The sequence below is a fragment of the Dendronephthya gigantea genome, unplaced genomic scaffold (genome assembly GCF_004324835.1).
Source record: "Dendronephthya gigantea isolate DGI-Jeju-01 unplaced genomic scaffold, DenGig_1.0 000109F, whole genome shotgun sequence".
NCBI lineage: Eukaryota > Metazoa > Cnidaria > Anthozoa > Malacalcyonacea > Nephtheidae > Dendronephthya > Dendronephthya gigantea.
This window is the reverse complement of record NW_021163119.1, coordinates 190199-212260: the sequence shown is the minus strand read 5'-3', so window position 1 is coordinate 212260 and position 22062 is coordinate 190199. Positions and strand designations below refer to the sequence as shown.

The 22062-nt window shown below is 36.5% G+C and overlaps 1 protein-coding gene across 1 annotated transcript in view; it reads right to left on the bottom strand.

Moving 5' to 3' along the window:
* LOC114535021 overlaps positions 1 to 21390 on the bottom strand; it is a 102182-nt gene extending 80792 nt beyond the window's left edge. Inside the window, exon 1 of the mRNA XM_028556397.1 lies at positions 21291 to 21390. The gene's annotated coding sequence lies outside the window, so the exon portion shown is untranslated. The remainder of the gene's footprint in view (positions 1 to 21290) is intronic.
* Between the last annotated feature and the right edge of the window lie 672 nt (positions 21391 to 22062).

The following is a 22062-nucleotide window of genomic DNA, read 5'->3' as shown; positions in this document are numbered from 1 at the left end:
CCTCATCCCAAGAACTCGCTAAACTTGTTTCCAGCTTGTGGAAAAGAACAGGGAGTCTTTGGCAAGGTTGTTTTTTGTGCTGTTGGATTTTTATTTCACAAAGGTCGTCATTGCTATATTTCTGTCAAGTATGACACAAATTATTTTCTTACCAAACTTGTCATGTAAAACGAACAATACATGTATGTACGTCGTTTGTACAGACGAACAATGTATGTATGTATGTACAAACACTATACTCACTATAATATAAGATGACTCTAAGTATTTGGAAACAAGCATAATATGAGATTCATTTGTCTATAAAGGTCAATATTTTCCCCGAGCCGGCGCGGAGCGCCGTCCGAGGGTACTAATTCCGCCCGGAGATTAGGAATTACACCCGGGACCCGGGAGAACATAGCGGAATCCAAAGTTGCCAAAATGTCATGGACGTTCAATGGTCATGGTAGTTGTGCGCATGCGCGAAATTTGAATGAAGAAAAAACGGTCGTGTACGACTTGCTGATTGGCTAAGACAAAAAGAGAGCATGCATGATAGCGTCAGCATTTTAAGCGTCATTTTTCAAACTATTTTTTAAAAATATAAAATGAAATCATGGAGTCAAATATTAAAACAATAATAAAAGATTTAAAGATCATCACAGCACAGAAACAGTTGGTGAAATTGGAACGACTCGTAGTTTATAATCTATGAAGTGGTAGGTGTCTATATTTTGCTTGTTCAGTGTTTGCTGTAAGTATGCATTGTTATTTTGACAAGTACGAGCTTGGTGTGTCGTTTTACAAGGAGCTAACCGACCGGCTTTACATCATCGCTTAAACTTTAAAAAAAGTTCTCAAAAGTGTACTTCAGAGTTTTAATAAAACAAATATCACTTTGCAGCTTATATAGTCGCTAAAATCATTGAATGAAATAAATAATCGAAAAACAACATTCGACGTTTAGTGCTTGTATGGTTATTATAATTATTTGTGCTGTTTTGATGTTTTGAAGGTTTAGCTATATAGAAAAGTTTAACACTCACTTAAACTGCAACGTAATGCAGCAGGCAATCAGGTGATTTCTGTTCACCTTTACGACTGTCTTTGTTTCCGAAAAATTTGCATGAGTTATTTCATAATATTAGCGTAGAAAGTTAGGTCTGGGTAGCGCACGAAATATTTTGCTTCGTTTAATGGCGAGGGGTTGCTGCATGCATGTATTTCTAGTCAATGTGTATATTTGATTATTCATTCCTTAACAACGCAATTTCTCCCTTATGTATACGGGACATACAAGGCACAAGATCAAAAATCAAAATCTGGCTTTTGCATTGCAAGTCTTACTTTTAGTATATCAAATAGCATTATACATGGATATTAAAGGTGGTGATTTTAATGCAATTATCAGGCCAACCTATATTGAATGGCAAAAAGCGATACAATTTTCTTGTGATGAAATCCGTTTTCAAAGAGCTTCTACATCGTAGAAATGGTTTGTACAAAGGACTTAGCCAAATGTAATTTGTTAAGGTGGCGGTCATTATTTTTTCATAGTAAAGAATAAAAAATCTGTTGTATGGTGATTCCTTACTATGCCCAATTTATCCCTTTTTTAACTCCTTATTCTAAGAAATTATTTTCTTAAGACAAATATAGGTAAGAGGAGTTTTTCTATTTTAAAAAATATTTGGGATTTTGAATATTAATTTTCTCATATTGAGAATATCCGAGATTAAGATAATCTTTCTTATATCAAGAAATAATTTACTCCGTTGAAGAAAAATATTTCCAATTATAAGAACAAAATTTCTTGTGTCAAAATCTGTAATGAATAATTTCTTATTTTAAGAAATTACTTTCTAAACGAGATTTTATATCCTAAAGTTTGAAAAAACTTCTTTGTATAAGAAAATTTTCCTTGGCAGAAGAAAAAAGTTCTTAAGATAAGATACATTTTCTCCATGAGAGAATGACTTTTTGCTGTGTAGCAGAGCCAATGTAGAGGAATATACCTGGATTATTTGTCGTTTGTGAAACAGGACTCCAGTCAGTCGAGTAATAATCACCCTGAGAGAAAGAAGAGAAGAAGTTTGTAAACAGCCTGAGAGAATTGTAACAGAATTGTAACAAACTTAACGAGTCATCGCTTGTTTTTTTTTCAGCCAATCACATTTTAGCACGTGTCTTTAACTATCCAAGAGCATTTATTTAATTCTATAGATCATAAGATCTATAGGATGAGAACATAAAGTGATCACTGAGCTATATTAAAATTCCTGGAGGACTTATATTTGCTTATCTTTGATTTTTGTTTAGAGTATAGTATTGTATCTTTCCGCTTCTTTAACGATTAAAAAACAAAGTTTTCGAAGCCACTTTAGTGCTTCCTTGGCGACTGGCTAGCGAAAAAGCCGGCAAGAATGCTGCAGCGCATTGTATAAATAAATGAACTGAATACTGTATGCCATATAATAAATCCCTTATTAACCGAATACGTTAATTATGTTCGTACTGGAAAAATATCAGACCTCGGTCTTTTATGTACGGACCTCGCTATCGTTCGTTTCGTACTGTCAAGACCTCGGTCTGATATTTTTCTAGTACGGACCTCCAATCCGGTTAATATAAGTGGTATCTATCAGAGGTTGAAATTTTATACTGTTTGCAACAAAAAATCTTATTACTTTGTATCAGCGCCTAATCAATCAGCACCCAATTTTCAGTTAGACGTTTGGGCACGTTTTTGCCCACATAAGTCAAGTGAAAATAATAAAGTTTTAGTATATAGGCATTCTTCTCAAATGAGGGGTCATCCACTCCAATGCCATAAAAATGAAATGTGGACTTGAACAAGAAGTTGCGTAACTAACATTGCACTGTAATTAGCTCATGTACCAAAGGTCGAAAATACGATAGTATTTTTGCTGTTTATACCATAAGTTTTCATGGATGAAATGGCTCAGAAGATTTGGTAGTCAGACTAACGGCTCACCTGAATGCTAAATGAAAAAAATTACTCTCCCCACACCGTTACAGGTTGAGCAAGAAGCCACTTCCTCGTTCAATTTTTTGAACAGAAGATAAAAAAACAAAAATGAGATGCGAAAAATATTTTCGAAAAAATATTTTCATCGAATTCAGGAGAGGGACGGACCAACTTTTCACTTTGTATCGCGGTATGTCGGTGGAAACTGCCATGAGCAAAGGAACCAAGTGGCGTCGGCAAAGCTCAAAATCCGACATCTTTCTTACTTCACTTTCTGGCCAAGAGCACGTCCTTCAGGAATTATAGTATAGCTCAGTGGTCGTGGCCACTCTTTTGTTCTTATCCCAAATGACGTCATACCGTGCATCCATAACTGAACACACAACGGTTCGATGTTATCTGTTTGCAAATACCCAACCCTCCAATTAAACTTCTAGCTATGACCCTGGGTACCGTCAGAGCCGCAGCTAGACCTCTTAATTTGGGAGGAGGGGTGTATATTGATTTATTATATGGCAAGCGCTTGTTTTGGTTAATTCTGCAATTTGATTGGCTGCTGACAGGTCCGGATTTCCCCGTATTGCCCACGGGCAATACGCAATTCTTATTGCTCTGTGAAAACAAGGCAAAACTCACGGCAAAAACTAACTAAATTTAAACTAAAAAACAGATTAAATTCTTAAACGGAAAATAATGAATTTGAAATAAAAATAATAATTTATATTTTACAAAACAGAGCGGTTTTTTTCACTTTAGGCCGATGTTTTGGTGTCGTGTGCCCGGATGAGATTGATCATTAAAATTACTCATAAAGAATTAATCATTACAATGTCTGCATGAAATATGCCATATAATAAAAAACTTACTAACTTCGACTGTTCGGTCAGTACGGTAAAATATCAAACCTCGGTCTTGGTGTATTGACCTCGCTATCGCTCGGTCAATACGGCACGACCTCGGTTTGATATTTTACCGTACAGACCTCACTCTCAGTCAGTAAGTTCTTAATATTCATGTTTATAAACCTTAAGAAGAATAGTGTACAGAAGAAGCCGGGCATAAGACGAATATAATTTATCAATATATTCCCCGCCCCACAATCCGAAAAACTGTCTATAGAGCAATGTACATTTCAGTTCTTCCTGTGAAATTCAACACCGGCCCAGAATTTCAGAGTCAGAAATAGAATTGCTAACTCCTTCTCAAAAATATGTCTCGCGAGACAGACTTAGTGCTTGGGAATTAAAAATTTTGCGTATTATTTTCTTCAAAAAAATACCACAAAAACCTTTCTAGGAATAATCAGGTCTTAAATTATTTTTTTGGGTCAGTTAAGGCCTGTTCAAACGACGTTCTTCTTTCAAGTGTCGAACGCATTAAAAACCAAAACACGACGTTTGAAACACGCCTAAGATATTCATTGTTGTGTTGCTTCGTGACCTTCTTTTTCATGAACATCAAAGTTATTGAACATAATATTATTTACATTTCAGTCAAATTTTTACAATTTTCCACCTCCGCTTCAGACTACAAATATCTTCCTTCCCAGCTAAAAAACGAACGTTCTCTATAATGTACATAGTTCTTGTATACGTAGTTCCATTAGAAGCGTAACTAGAACGATAATTGAGGTGGTGTTTATTCATATATTCAGTTCTTCCCGACGGACTTCTATTTTAAGCTATTGCACTTACAAAAGAAATACGTCGGGCAAAACTAAATATATGAATATTCACTCCCCCTAATTATCGTTCTAGTGCATGACGTCACTGAGTTCCTTTATCTTTCGTTTTCATCAGCATCAAACATCGTGAACAAAATACAGCTAATATAGTTACTACAATTTCTACCATTATTTTCATAACAAGCACATTTACTATCAGAGACCAGCACCATCACCAACATCATAGATGAGAATTATCACCACCAAAATGACTGTAACTACCATAATGAACATCTTAAACAACACCATCATACGACTGGCATTGGTTACAGTTTTTCAGGACTTGTTTCTTGCAGATGTATTCAAGATATCATCTTTGTTTTTTTGTTGTAACCCCAGTTAGGGAGGCAAGGGAGTGCTATCACTTGCCCAAGGTGAACTCCCAGACAAACGGAGGGAAGGAGGTGTCTTACTTCTCCATTCTAGACCAGCTCCAAGCAAAGTCTAGCCGCTGCCCGAAAACAATGTTCTTGATGATAGTTTTTCATGTTATTGTTCACTAAATCCATTATGAAATATCCTTAGCGAAAAATCAACTCCAAAATATCTGCCGTTCATAACAAAGTCTTCTACTATTGGTTTTCGTTTAAGAATAAAGACATTCGCATTTAATGGGTGTAAACAACCTGCGGGGAACCAAACATTTAAGAAAATATACAGCTTTGTGTAAATTTTCCTAAAAACTTTTTCCGCGAGGCGACTTTATTCCGGTTAAAGAAAGGATTGACTACTGCATCTCGCTTAATATCATCCAACAAAGGAAGTTCCCGTTGTTTAATATCGTCCAACCCAGCAACTGCTAGTTGCTATCGCTATCACTATCGTTCAACAAAGAATTTGGCGAAATAGACGGTCGAAGAAACACCATATCGCCTTTGTAGCTAGGAAAAGCCAGCATGGTCTCTTTTGGGGAAAGTTTAATTCTTTGTCCTGACTTATAAGCGTTCAAGAATGGTTGATAGGAATGGTCGAGAATCGCGCCAGAGTACATGTCAAAAAATATTATCCCGTGATAAGATAAAGTTAATACAATTTTTCTCTTGTGAATACAAAATGAACTGGTGTACGGTTGAAAAAAATTGAAGTCAGACGCTATATTTTGAGAATAACCAGTGTCCAGATCAATTATCTGACTCTTAACAAAAGGACATTGCATGACTACAGCGACTTTGGAGTCATTACTGAAAATTACTCCGACTTCGGATTTATTACTGGAACTTCCTTCGACTTCGGAATCATCATTGAAACTTACTTCGACTTCAGAGTCATTACTGAAACTTACTTCGACTTCGGAATCATCATTGAAACTTCCTTCGACTTCGGAGTCATTACTGAAACTTACTTCGACTTTGGAATCATCATTGAAACTTACTTCGACTTCAGAGTCATTACTGAAACTTACTTCGACTTCGGAATCATTACCTAAACTTACGGCTGATTCACTGCGAGGTCTTAAATCATCATGGTGGTAAAAGACTTCATACGAAGTTGGTTTTTCGGTATTTCTTTTCCAAATATAACATTTATTCTTATTACAACCAGAGATAAAGGCACCACCGGGCGAAATTTCCACTTGCATCTCCGGCTCAATTCCAGGCAAATTGATCATTACAGGACCATCAACATCTCTGACATCGAAAACTTTCACGGGTTCATTCCTCCCGAGACCCAAACTGACAAAGCCTTCAGAAAAACCAACGTTTGAATCTAGGAAATCAAACCAGTTCTCTAGCCTGAACTCAGACAAGTCTTCAGAAAAGTCGTTTAGCGCCACGTGCTGACTGTCAGTAAACACGATCTCTAGATTGTCATCTACCGGGTATCGCGTTAATTTGAGAATCCTGTTAAATTCACTAATCACAAACAAGAAATCTTCCGACCACCAGCATAAAAACCTTGACCCACATTGACTGCTTTTAAAACGTTGCTCAACTTGGCTGGTATAGACATTCCATACGTTGATATATCCATCTGAGTTGCAGGATGCAAGTCGAGAACCGTCAGGAGAAAACGAACTCGAATAAACTTTCGTTGCCTGTGATGAACAGGAATGCTCTTGTTTAGGAGCTAATGTCTTCAAGACAATTAGTTTTTCAACATCTGAATAGAGCCACAGATTATCTTCTAAAGTTGGTATTTTGATTGCACAGAAAGAATCGCCAAGAACAAAAACAAAATAGTTCCAAGTGAGAATCGCAGCCCAAGGAATACTTTCTGTGTCACTCGAATAACAAAATTCTTCCGAAGAAAAAATACACTCCACACCTTTGCAGATCCACGGCCGCAAAATTATACAACTGTTTCCATCACATACGTTTCTTGCCCTAATTTCTAATTGTTTAGAACTTGCTTGCTCAAATCCCCGCTGAAAACATTCTTCACATTTCCTACTCTTTAACACATCTGGTTTCTCCCTTTTCCCGTGAGATAATTTTCGCTTATCACTTCTTTGCAATGTGATGGCGTTCCAAACACACAACGAATAACCCGGATAAGATGGAGATTCTGAATTTCCAATAATAAATAACCCTGTGACGCTAAAAGAACACCAATCAACACGAAATCCAGCACAAAGCGACGACAGTAATTTTTGTTTAGCAACGTCCCATAGTTTAATGGTTTTTGAACCATCGCTAGTCACCAGTCTTTTGCCGTTAGGGGAAAATGCACAGGACTGGAACGTCTTTCTATTTCCAGGGAAAAATGGGACTTCCTTTCCTCCAGCAATGTTAAACGCCGTTTCCAGTTCACCAAATAATATGAGCGAATCGTCTGGAGAAAATGTACAGCATTGAATTCTTGGCAATTTTGTCGAATAACTCATAATTTCAACTAAATTTGGTAGAGACATCACATGGATAAAATTACCTTTTCCAACTGCTACTCTTTTCTCATCGTTAGATAAAGCAACAGCTGTAATTAAACCAACGTCACTGTGTTTCCAGACTGTACGCGGCAAAACCGAAACTTCGTAAGAATTCGACTCGACAAAAGGTGAAACGTTTGATAGTAGCGTCTGCGCGATTTTCTTCTCATCATCGCTGAAATAACCTTCTGGAGAACGTGTAAGAACCGCTTGTAAATACCATTGTGAAAATATAGTCAAATGAACTTCACTTACTTTGTTCCAATATTTGTTTACAGGTTCCAGGACAAGTTCCAAATACTCAAATTCAATGACATGGTACGAAATGCGGGCGCGTAACTCTTCGTTTTTAATCCAGGAACATTTCAGTAATGTGAGCCAGAGACGCAGCAATTCATTCAAAGCGATTACAGTTAACATATAACATACGATAATAATATCAACTGACCAAAACACACCTTCCTCCATTCCACACTTTTCTAGATGTTTTAAACCATGTTTCAGAGCGTATTTCACGTCATTAGTAAACTTCACCTCAACTCCTGAGCGAACACTTTCCACGATTTCTTTAAAAACCTTCTCGCATAAAGGCCAAAGCGATCTATGTCCATCATCGACCTTGACAGCATACTGGTGATCTTTGTAGCCCTTTGCTAGAAGCCAATCAATAACGGACTTGTGAAAAACGGTTAACTTGTCATCTGAGACGTACAACAAGCACGATACAGTTTCATTAATTTTGTTGATGATGATTTTCGTTTCGCGACAATCAGGAGCTAAACCAAAATTCTGAGCGACGAAAGTGAGAGGAAGGGGTTCTTCGGAAGCAACCAGCATTGCCAAAATATTCAAGACATCTAACTTTTCATGTTTTATTGCGTTAAGCTCGTCTTCAAGGCGTGTGAAATATCCTTGGTAAATAGAGTTCAGTCCTTGAGGAAGAAACTCCATAACGTCATTAGTGGTTATCTTCTCAAGATCATGGCGAGTCCTTAGTCCAGATTGAAAGTGATATGCATAGAGAAATGAGCCCTGGCATTTGGCAACAAAAATGGAAAGTAAACTAATAGTTCCAATTCGCCAAACGCGGTAAAGATATGGATGATCCATATAAAAATCACGGCTGATATCACTTCCATCCACTTTCCTACCGACTAAACTTGGAAAACATTCTTTAAAATAATATTCAAGATCTGAGTTATTGTTGTCATCACCATTGGAAATGTCTGTCTTTTTAACGTCTCTTAGTCTTAGATCAGCAACGGAAATATCTGGCCTGCTCGTCACCAAGATTTTGATATACTCTGGAAGATCAGGAAAATATGTAGCAATCAAATGCGTGATTTCATTCTTATTATCAGCAGCACTTTCATCCAAGCCATCGATCACGACTAAACGTGGCTCTTTTATTTCTAATTCATCTAAGGGATTTTGCAAATATATTCGAAAGCCATCTTTCAGATTTTGAACTTGATAAGGTCGCTTTAGCTGATCAAGAAGCTTCTCTTTAAAACCAGGGACATTCTCACACATCTGACTTGCGAGAGACTGCAGCATCACCATAGGATCTCTTAGGTTTGAATCACTGAAATCACAAAAGTGACAAGCAGCCAGCTTTCCATTCTTCTTAAAATCTTCACAGATTTTAGCGGCAAACACGCTTTTACCAAATCCTGGTCCAGCTGTTATTAACTTTATTCTCGAATCGTTGTCACACATTTGAAACCACTCGTTAACTTTCTCTAACAACCACTCTCTTGTTCCAGGAAGGAAAAAATTCACCTTTCTTCTAATTTTACCCATAAAATTATGCTTAGCAAGTTTTCGCAATAAATCTTCATCACTTTCCATGCGGGATTTTTTTTGAGGATTGGTGTCCCCGGGTATTGATAGCGTACGCTTGGCCAATGACTGGCGCATTTCATTTACAGCATCCCGTGTCTCTTCAGCGACTTTTGTCACATTATTTACACCAGCTTCAATTGCTTTAAGTTTTTGCACATACACTTCTTCTTCAGGCCCAAGAGGACATTTTTTTAAATCGTCGACATCACTCTGTGAAACGCCCAGTTCTACTATCGCCTGGGAGATTTTCTTCCATAAAGACTCAAATGTTGAATTGTCAACTCGAGTGGATGTTACATGTGCAATAACTTCATTTCTGTAACACCTGATTCTTGTGATATTTGCTTGCTCTGATCTATCAGTATCCGGAGGCATTACACTCCATCCTGTTGATGGAAAACCACAAATGTTCCGGAATAGAACTGTAAGTAATGTGACATCGAAGGTTTTGGATTCTGGAGGGCGGTCAGACGGAGGAAACAGTAAATCCCACTGGGAATTATTAATAACTCGAGGTTTTAACTTTTGAAGAGATGTTTTGTTTGTAGCCAGTACTCCGGATAAACTAAGAGGTTGATGGATGGTATCAAATGTATTTCTCAAAGCCTCAGTTCCTTTGTCAACTAATAGTCGACTAAGTCTTGTAAAATTTGCTTTTTCTCGCAGTTCGTCAGAATCCATGGCATTAGACACGGTTAATTACTGTAACAAAATTTCACAATAGTTTTTTTAATTATATAGGGCACACCCAAAAAGAGAATGGTGTTAAATATAATTATAAATTGTTTATTTCAATTTTAATATATTGTTAATTTTTCACTTTAAGGTTATATATCTTAGATAATCAAATAGAAATTCATATTACTGAATTGATGATGATTTTTCTCATCTTTAACTTGATAATAAACCTCATATATACAACCACATTATCTGATCATCGTGCATGGACAATCGGATGGAACTTAAACTAAGTTTATACGAAAGGATTCCTTTTGTGGAAATAATTTCGTAAAAAAAACACGTAATCGTGGGGTCAAAAAACTTTTAGTCAAGAACTGGTATTTATTTTTTTTCTTTCAATCTAGTTTGACCGGTCTAAGGGGCTGTTTATATGGAGACCGGCCGCGGGTAGCCCACTCACCCGGCCAGCCCGGTAAGCGAGATCTCACTACATCAGTTGTAGATTGTATAGAAAAAATGTTTTGGGTTTATTTGGCCAAACGGGTTGGCCTGCTTGCCGAGACATCGCTTTGAACAAGCGAGATCTTGCTTACTGAGATGAAGATTTCTCCATGTCAACACACGCAAGCGGGCTGGTCCGGTTGCCAGGATGAAAATTTGTAATGTACACATGCGCATCATGTAGGTTTTCATGTGGTTTTTCAAAATGGCCGAAATCTGTGAAGCTTCTGTGTCTTCAGTAGTCGCCGAAAAAGTGAATACGGTCCAAAAACCCAAACGAAAGAACTTTGAATGGCAGCCGGATATGGTAGAGCATCTATTTTAGTAATTGATTGTTTGCTCGAATACAAAACTTAAAACGTATACTGGCCAAACGGGCCAGCCCGTGGTCTCAATATAAACGCGAAAAAATGTATCTCACTTACGGGGCTGGCCCGTAAATGTGGTAATTATTAAAATCAAGTGGGGCTGTCTATGCATCCGTTCGGATATGGCAAAAAATATACCAGATCTGGTCACACTGACCCAACTCAGAAATCGACACACTAATCTCAATGAATTGATTGTTCACTATATGTGCTGGCTTTGTGATTGCTAGAAACACGTGAAACATCATCTGTCATAGGCAGGTGGGGAAATAAAAGAAACGCAATTTTGCGACATTATTTTGTAACGTCTTAACAGAATGATACAACACTGTGTCGGGTTAGGGTAAAACGCGGATACGGACGGATAGCGACGGATGGACGGACAGACAGACGGACGCACGGACGGATAACTTACTTTTCAATAAAAAAATTTTAAAAGTCATATCCGCGTTTTACCCAATCTGGTAAAACGCGGATATGGTATAAAATATGCGTTATTTATAAATATGAGTTATTTATAAATATAAGTTATTTATATAAAAAGAGTAATGCATTCTTAATTACAGGTAATTTATGCGCCACAGCCACACTGTCAATGACAAGAAAGGTCGTTTCGGATTTCAACATGCTTTCAAATCTATTCAAGTGTGCTTGATACTTTTCTCGTTGGAGATTTTTACGGCAAATTGCACAAGGTCAAGTACTTGTTTCAGTTTTTCAGAGCGTGCCCTCTCAGTGCGCCGGTTTTGGGTCATTCTTTAACTTATGCGGTAAAAACTATATTCAAAGATATACATACTAACATAGAATACGCTGCGCGTGAGATCGCACGTTTTGTAATACATGTTGAAACATTTGCGGTGGACAACATGTCGTTTTTTGGTAATTGGGGAAAATTGAGGACCATCAAAAAGTATCGAAGAAGATGCTGTCTCCGGTTTGCCACAGTATTCCTACAAATCACTGCTGGATAAAAATGAAATTGGCGACGGTGAATTTTCTGTTGTATTTACAGCGATGCTGCCGGGTGACTACAAGGAAAAGATTGTCGTGAAAAAACTACTAGACTCGAGTGACGAGGCTAGAAAATCACTTCTCAAAGAAGCGCGCATTGTTAATCGATTGAATCATGCCAACATCGTGCAATTTAAAGGAATTTGCCTTGATCGATATGCAGTACTTAGGGGAATGTGTACTTTCATGTGAAATTAGATTGTGTTCGCGCTAAACAACCTGTGTAGAAGTAGCAAGCTGGTTAGCACCACAACTCACCATGCAACATATTCTACTGCTCCGAGAGTTTGGAATGCAAATCTAATATTCTATTATACAAATATGTATACGCTATACCAAACTTGCACGTTTATGAATGTATTCGTATTTTACATTCATATTTTATATTCATATTTTATATTCATATTTTATATTCATGAGCGGAATAGTTTGAAATGGGTGATCTGTGTCATTCCGGTCCGTGCGCGGGTCCAAAAAAGGGCACGAGAATGCATGTAAATAACGTAACACGAACGCTGTGACTTATAGAGAGAGTGAGATTATGTGATATTTGTTTGATTAAATTTTATTTAAAACAGTATTATGAGTGAATATTAGTGTAACGGCACAATTTCGGTACATTCATATTTTATATTCATACTTATGTAGTCATATTTTATACCATATCCGCGTTTTACCCAATCGGGTAAAATGCGAATATGACGTTTAAAATTTGTTTTATTGAAAAGTTTGAGTCCGTCCGTTTTATTGAAAAGTTTGAGTCCGTCCGTCCGTATCCGCGTTTTACCCTAACCCACACTGTGTCGGGCAACAATTTATAATCTTTAAAAGTGACCGTAATTTACTTTTCAAATTTTGAGGCAACAATTCAATTACAGCGTCTATATTCCACACAATTTAGTCAGAAATGTACTGACAGATGCTCAGAAATGTACACAAACCTTGCGGATAAAAAACACAAAACACTTTATTCTATCCTGCTGGTTATTTATTGAGCTTGCATGGGTATATGTTTATAGCTTCATAATTTCAGCAAGGGAAGAGGGATGCAAAGTTGCATTGTCTAATGCTGTTCGTAAATATTTCATTTAACTGATTTCATCTCGTATTGGACTATAGCGATATGAAGTATTGCATAGATTCTTTCATCTCACATATTACATGTACATCATCTCCGGCTTTAAATACAAAGAGCATTTAATATTTCGTACCTTCCACTTCGTTAAACGAACCACCGAAACGATCATTAAAGATGACAACTGGAATAATATACTTTTCTTCACATGAAAAAGGTTCTGATAAAAGTTCTTATTTCTAAAAGAAACCACATCATGATGTAATTCCACACAACTTAAGATAAAATTACTCCACAGCTTATTTGTTAAAAAACTGAGCTAAAAGTATATATGTCTGTTTTGAAATGAATATGTTTTGCAAAGAAATCCTGCAAATTGGAAGCAATAAAACGACTCGATTGACAACTATCACACGAAGTAAGCTTTAGGTCGACAAATTAAAAAACCACGGCACAGCGCTCTGGCGTCGTATTAAAAGCTTCAAACCGGCTTTGTTTGATATCTTAAGTTTTCTCATCTCACGCATTGTTGGTTTCTAAAGCCACGTATTAACTTGCTGGACAATTACTAACCAGGCCATCGTGTTTAAGCTTTTCAAAGACTTGTGTTATTGTGATATAAACAGACTATAATTTCTTGGTTGAACGCCTCTGCAGAAGAAAAGGAACAATTTGATAGCAGAATAAGCTAAGACTTGAATAAGAATCTGGTTGCATGGTCAGAATGAAAAAACAGGATTAGTGTTAAAACATGAAGTTCTATTCAAAGCGCTAGTTCTCGTCAGATGAAACACATGCATGAAAGATAAATGTGGCATATTCATTACGCACCATGACGTAATTCCACCGCCTTTATGTCAATATTATTACGGTCACGAAAAACAATTTCCTAAAGCGAAATTATAGACAAATAACAAGATATGTTATAGTAAGACGGATGAAGGATATTAGAAACGAAATTTACGATTGATTTTATTCAAATTTTTGCTGAACGTTATAATATCACGCCATAGCGCTGTGCCGGGCCTAGCATACTTTCGCTGTTGACGATATAAAATTACTCACAAACTTCAAGAAAGAGATAAAAACGTAACTATGGCTACAAAATCTGATCATTCACGACGTAGAAATAATTCCACAGATTTCGGCCGCAAATAAATTGATCAACGCAAAGAAATGTTTACAAATGCAGCAGACAAGAATAAACCAAACACTCTGATGGTATCCTGCCGGTTAAATTGTTTAACTCAATGTTGTAAAATATCCGTGGTGTTAAATGCATCGGCCTAATGGCAATGCGCGTAATTACTTCGTATTACTGATTTCATCTTGTGTCAAGATCTCTGATATATATTTTAAAACCTGGTAAAACCACAACTAACGTTGACTTCAAACATCGAGTTCAACACCAAGTACTTTAAATATAAACTATCGATATTTTACTGAAAAAACCAATTCAAAACAAATTAACGATTATCAATAATATCAATGCGTCCACACAAACATATTAACACATGCATTTTTAAGAGGAACGTTTACACTCGAAAATCTCACATGAGTAAATGATACTTGCTGATGATCCCAACACTTTCTAGTGCTCGATGATCAAATAATTTCATGTGAAATACTTTTCATTGAATATTTATCAGTATTTTTTTTAGATATTTCAGTTTCAACTTAAATTATATGTTAATATTAGGTTAGTTATTGCTGCTCCAATATAAATATCAACTGAAATGAACTTCTGAAGACAACAATGAGCTGGTGATAAATTTATGCAAGGAATTAAAACATAAAAACGATTCGAAGGCGCTGTCTTCTGCTTATAATTGATTGTCGCAGTCGTTGAAGAATTAGCGAAAGCTAATGGAGTCAATTTGACAGTGGAATAAACCGTTTTAAACTAGTGACATATAAACAGGACGATTGTTGAAATAGTTGATATGGTCCTCAGATAAAACAAATATAAATTTGCCAATTACTACCATAAATGACGCGCTATGACTTAATATCTGAGCCCTAACAACAATTCACTTTTACTACACTTATAAAAGACAAATTTGCTGAAGCCAATCGGTTCATTATTGACAACCAACATGATATGCTGTAGTAAGACGAATAAAGGATATTTCGGAGCAGGATTTTGGATTTTATTCAAGGTTTTACTAAACGTTTTAACATGACGCGAGAGCGCTGTGTCGTGTCTAGCATACCTCGCTGTTGACGAAGTAAAATGATTTATAATCTTCAAGAAAGAAACAAGAACGTACCTTTATCAATTCTTGAAACTGATAATCCAACTACGTCGCCATTATTCAACGAGATTTAAAGTCAGAACCAAACCAAATAGACGCTAAGAAATGTACACAAACCTAGCGAACAAGAATACACCAAACACTCTGATGGTATCCTGCTGGTTATTTAATGAACTCAAGTCATGCATTCAAAATTGTCGTTGTGTGGGTGTCATACAGGGTGTGTCAAAAAACTATAATTTGCATAAGTTGAAATTGCAAGGACAAGGAACATTTCAATATCCATGGGAATAATTATGCTTCTGATATTTGACATATTTTACATTAGAATGGCTAACCACACAAAGTTTAATTACGGAATATACAATTTACGGTTGTATTCACGCACCCTTTGGATCAATTAGTTATAAATTACGCCAGTTTTCTAAACCACTCTGCAGAACCAGTGTAATTGTGTTAAGGCCATGTTACACGCTGCACTTTTTCTTGCAACTTGCAATGCAATCCTACTTTTAAGAGATGTAAATTAGTACAGAGTAGTCAAAATGTAAGTGTAAGAAACGTTCATGGAGTGAAATAAACTTAAAAGTTTCGTAGTTGCCAAATTTACATTCTCAAAAGTAAAATTGCCTTGCAAGTCGCAAGAAAAATTGCACCGTGTAACAGGGCCTTTATAGTCTAATTTTCTTTGTTAATATTCCTTATTACTGATTTTGTCTTGTGTCTGCGAGATCTTCCTCATTGAAAGCTAGGATCCTCCTCGTATGGAAGTGACCAGAGATTTTCTACCGTGCAGATCTACACAAAATGTGCTGTTCCAAAGCTATTTGTGTAGCCTCAGAAACATAAATGTGCAGTTATCAATTAAATACACGATTAGTCAAAAAAGCCTTTACGTGAATTTTAATCAATATCACAATATCAGTAGCGTACCAAGGCAAGAACCCATGCAGAGAAACTTCATTTACTTAGCCCCGTTTATAGAACAAACATTTTTTGGTACGGCACGCTTAATTTTTCAAGGCAGGCCAAAAGAAATTGGCGCCAAAACTAAGCCTGTTTACGCTTATTTTTCTTTTTAGGCCTGAATACCACAAAATTTTAGAAAGCACCCAATAGAAAATTTTTGGCGCCCATAACCGCACCGCAGTTGCTATATAAGTCAGCAGATTAACAAAGCACAGATGCGCTTTAGTCATGTTACAGTTTCAAAACTCATGTCAAACTAATCCACTTTACCTAGTTTCTTCTTCTTTTTCAGTTTTAAATCTTTCAGACAGCTTAATTTGTTCTTGTGATATAAACAGAGTATAAATTCTTGGTTGAAAGTCTCTGAGGAAGGAAAGAAGTCAATTTGACAGTGGAATAAACAATTTGAAACTAGTGACATATAAACAGGACGATCATGGTTGAAATAGTTGATATGGTCCTCAGATAAAAACAAATATAAATGTGCCAATTACTACGATAAATGACACGCTATGACCTAATCTCTGAGCCTTAACATCAATTCACTTTTACTACAGTTATAAAAGACAAATTTGCTGAAGCCAATCGCTAATTATTGACAACCAACATGATATGCTATAGTATAACGAATATAGGATATTTAGGAGCAAGATTTTGGATTTTTTTCAAGGTTTTACTAAACGTTTTAACATGACGTCACAGCGCTGTATCGTGTCTAGCATACCTCGTTGTTGACGAAGTAAAATGATTTATAATCTATATTTAGGGGGTCATTTTCATTTGCAGAAAGTTCATATTATTCATTTCATTGTAAAAAATGGTCGATTATAGTGTATAAAATACACATTTCGTTTCTGGGAATGTTGAATTAGTTAATCCTGCAGTATTATTAATTGCAACCGTGTAGCTATATACAGAACGAAAGATTCAGGGTGTTTGGTATAAATAAAATGAGTGGCGATAAATTGAAATATCTTAGAATAGCAGGTTTAAAGTGTATATGAAATGAAAATTTCGAGATCGGGTTTTTTGCATTTTCTAAAAATTTCGTCTTTTTCGATCATAAATATACCAACTTTGTCGAAAAATTCGAACTAGAAGTTTGTGAAATTTACGATTAAAGTTCGATTTTGAGACTATTTACTGGCGAAAGACTGGTACCTAGAATTTTGGCCCTTGTGACGTACGTAGTGTGACACGTCGACGTGTTTTAGTATAGCAAAACACAGTTAATAGAATATACATGGTTTTGAGACTACATAAAACGAGAATACAACTCATTAACTATAATGAGGTACATTTATGCAAAAAATTGTTCCTTTCTCATCACATGTCTATTGTATTTTGCACAGATAAACCAATAGCAATCTTATAATTAACATATTTTTCAAGTCAAGGTTGAGGAGCTTAGCAAGACGAATGCCATTGGTACGTTTGGCTAAAATACAATAGACACGTGACGAGAAAGGAACCATTTTTTGCATAAACGTGGACAATAACATAGTTAATGAGTTGTATTGTACTTTTATTTAGTTTCCAAACCATGTATATTCTATTAACTGTGAGCAAAATAACAAAGATCACGCAATCACGCGTGAAAAGCTTTTTTAATATTGTGCGTAAAAAATGTCTGATAACGAAAGTTTCGAGTCACAAACGGAGACAGAAGGGTCATCAGATAATGACGACATCACTGAGCAATCGTCTGTTGTTCAGCCTTACCAATTTGAGCCACTGGCAGATAGCGAATATGAAGACGAAACGGACGAAGACGGTATTCTTCGCGAAACGTTTGAATCGAGATTTAAGTCAGATTTACCTGTTAACTCGTGGTAAGTAATTCCATGAAAGTAATATTATTTTAGGCTGTTTAACCACAACCTTTCGTCTGTATATTTTAAGGTACACATGCATGCGGACATTGTAGAGTAGAGCTGTTACAGGACGGCAGAGAGAATATCGATGTTGCAAAGAAATTCTCGAGTACACGGGCAAGGTAACGAATGAGGGCAAATACGCAGCATGCATGACACAACGTTGGGACTATGCTGTGGTCACACACCGGACAGTGTTAGAGACTGCAGGAGTTTCACTCTCCGACAAGTCGGGGAAAAAATATCATAAGCCAACAAGCAGGACACAAGATCGGCAAAATGAGTATGTACATATTTGTACAACATTGCTATTTATGTTCTCATATCTACAAATTAGCACTAATAGGTCGAGATACAGAGCCTTTTATCGATTTCGGCTATACACAAAAAGGTATATAATATCCTTGGTATTCGTGAACATGGAATTAACGACTCACTGCTTGATTATTTAGGTGAGATGGGTGGTAAGATGGATATTTGGCATGCTGTGGTGGGATAATTCAAGATCGCTTCCAGCCTGTCTGTATCATGAAATAAGGAAAAGATTTTTATTTTATTTTTAATTGTCTGCACTTTGAGTTTCCTAAATGTGGTATTAGTAAACTTCCATAATAGATACAGGGGCACACATTAAAAGTAGAGTGAATTTATTATTTTAATTTCTCATCATCAGGTATGTCATACTATACAATATACCAATATGAATGTATATATTCTTTAAATACTAACTAATTTGTTGTTGACCAGCTGTACTTGATTCACATATGCTTTTTTGATGTTCTTTCATTGGTTGTCCACATCTCCAGACTCACCCTTCTTTCGTACGCAAGATTTCTCAAAGTGTGCTGAGCATATTACTGAAGAACTCGTAGGAGTAAAATTCGGCCGATGTTTTCGCACGAATTTTACCTACATTTGCTTCTGTTCTTCATTTGCGGGAAACTTATGCATCGATATCCCCTCAACGTGATACAATGTATTCATGCAACTGCATGCGCAATCCAGGAGCTCCGCAGACGCAAAATTTCCCCCTCTTCGCTCTCTTCGTGCTGGAAGCCATGCTTGTTGAATTCAAAATGCTTAGTAACTCATAACGCAGTGTTGTTATAGGGCAAGATTGTACCGATTGCGTGCGAGTGCAGGTTTGAATTTTGTGACGTGAGGGAAATGCGGTAGCCAAGACTAGATGCACTGTGTCTGTCGCGCAAAGCAAGCACGCAATTCTAGCTGATGTTTTCTAAGTAGAGGTGAGAAAATACTAATCAAATTCCGGTTTATTTTAGCCCCGTTTACACTACACACGATTTATTGGCACGGCACGGCTAAAATGGGTACCCGTGCCCATTTCATCGGTTCTCGGCCTTTGTTTTGGTAGCCTGAACACTATTAAAATTGAGCACGGGTACCAATTTTAGACGTGCCGTGCCGATAAATTCTGTGTAGTGTAAACTGGGCTTTTAAGTGCAAAAACACGCAATGTGAGCATCACGAGTGATTGTGAGTGAACGCAAATTATATAATAAGTATATCGCGTTTGAAGCAGTTACAAATTCCATAACATTAATTATGGTATACCATGTATGCGGTCTAATGTCAATATGATACGCGTATGCGGTCTAATGTCAATATGATATGATGACAGTAATATAGATAGATAGCCTACATATTCAGTCCTAATGTAGATATTTCGTATTCATTTTAGAAATGCAATTTTCTAGTATTAGTTGCTACTCTACATTGTTTACAATAGTTGATATCATACTGTTACATAATATGCGGTATGTATGCGGTACGTCTGAAACCTCAAGATGCGGTATATAGTCTCTCGCGGCACAAAAAGTGCATTTTTGGCTGCTACGATTCTTCATGTTGTAATTATATTCTGTCTATAATTCAAAATTCGTGACTACAAAAAGCGGATTCGTCAAAATCGCTTCGGAATCCCAATTCTACATAGACGCAGCTATGTAACATCGTAGTGATACATATCAAAAGATCGAGCTGTTTCACACTGCCTACGTCATTGGCCGCGCGATGGAATGTTAGGAATTTCGCCAGTAAAGAGTCTAAAAATCGAGCTTTAATCGTAAATTTCACAAACTTCTAGTCTGAATTTTTCGACAAGGTCGGTATATTTATGATCGGAAAACACGAATTCTTTAGAAAATGCAAAAAACCCGATAGCGAAATTTTCATTTCATATACACTTTTGACTTTTCCAATCAGTATCACACAAGACCACAACGCGACAAAGCGCTGTGCAGTGCCAGGCATTTAATAATGCAAGTCTATTCAATACGACGCCACAGCGCTGTTCTGCACCTACATGCACATACAAGCAATCATGTCTACTTTACCGTGTTGTTGGATAAATCATTTATAATCACAAACGTACTAGTTCAAAATTTAGAATGTGACAATCTACATGGGCAAAACCATATGTAGACGAATATGTCGAACATAAACAAAATCACGCCTTACTTAAGTGCATCGAAAATGGGAAAATATCCTGGAAAATATTTATGTGGTAAAAAGCACGTGTACAAGAGCTGTTTTCTGGTTAATACACTGTATTTACAATAACAGACGGATGATACGTCTCTATAGTCACACGAGGATCTTAAACTAGTCTGAAAATTTGTTGCTGCTGGATATGACTCCAATGGCATAGGAGGGTCGGTAACATCATAATATTCTGGCGATAAGTTAACAATTTCGAAATTTTATTCCTTATGTTTAAAGAAGCGAGAAATGTGCAATGTATTTCAAGTATCACTATCACACGAGTATACTGACAACGCCACCATTTCGGCATTATGCAGACCAATATTTGGCCATCATGCAGATAGACTAGCAACTACGTTTACGAATTTAACATCATGCGCGAAAATTTAAAAGCATGTCTCTTTTTATCGCAATGTGGAATCATAAATCAGCGAATCATAAATCACATCTCAAACGCCTTAAACCTCACTTTAAGAACATTGAAAGGAGGAAAAAAAGAAATTTGCAATTTTATTTCACCGCGCCACAGACAAAGCGCTGTGTTGTGGCAAGACCTTATACGACTGTGACGACTTCACTGTGTTGATGACATAAAATCATTTCTACTCTTCAAAAAACACGACTAACACTGACATAAACGTACCTTTTCAAATCATGAAAGCGATTATTTCAATACATGGCTAAAATTTCACACAAATTCACCAAAATTCGCAGAAGATACTCACGAGGTAGATATATTAAAACCAAGACGGAAACTGATTGTAATTTAAAACCTCACAATCACTCAGTCTCAGTAGAGATTTCATCACACGCATTGTTGACAGAACGTCATGAATCATACTTTCGATAAAAATATTATCTTGTGCAGGGATCAGCCATGACGGTGTGAGGGAAACTGGAAATTTCTTTATAAACGCGCAATGGCTCGTCTAACTTGGCTGAGAATTTATGTTGTGTTAATACGTAAATGACTGTTCTAATGATTTCTGGTTTCAGAGAAAATGCCTCTGGTTAATCACAGTGAATAAACCAAACTGACCATGGTCATAAATGCAGGGTCAGTCTATGAAAATATAAACAAATTTAAGTTTATAAGAAATACAATTACTGTCATGAAGACAACCCAACCACCCTAGAGACGACACCTCAGTATTTACTTGCAACATTTCACTTGCAATCTGTAATTCTGGTTTAATATTGATAATTGATTTCCAAGGCTACATGAAATGTCATTATGCAAAATACTCGCCATAGAGAACTCTGTCATTCATTAGCTGGGATTGCATTGGGTCTGATTAAGTTCAAGCACCCTCATGAATGAAAATATTTGCAACTAAAGTATTGTTGAACTGACAGATAATTTATTTCAGTGATTGACAGATATTGTTGTACTAGATGGACTGATCAATGACTGA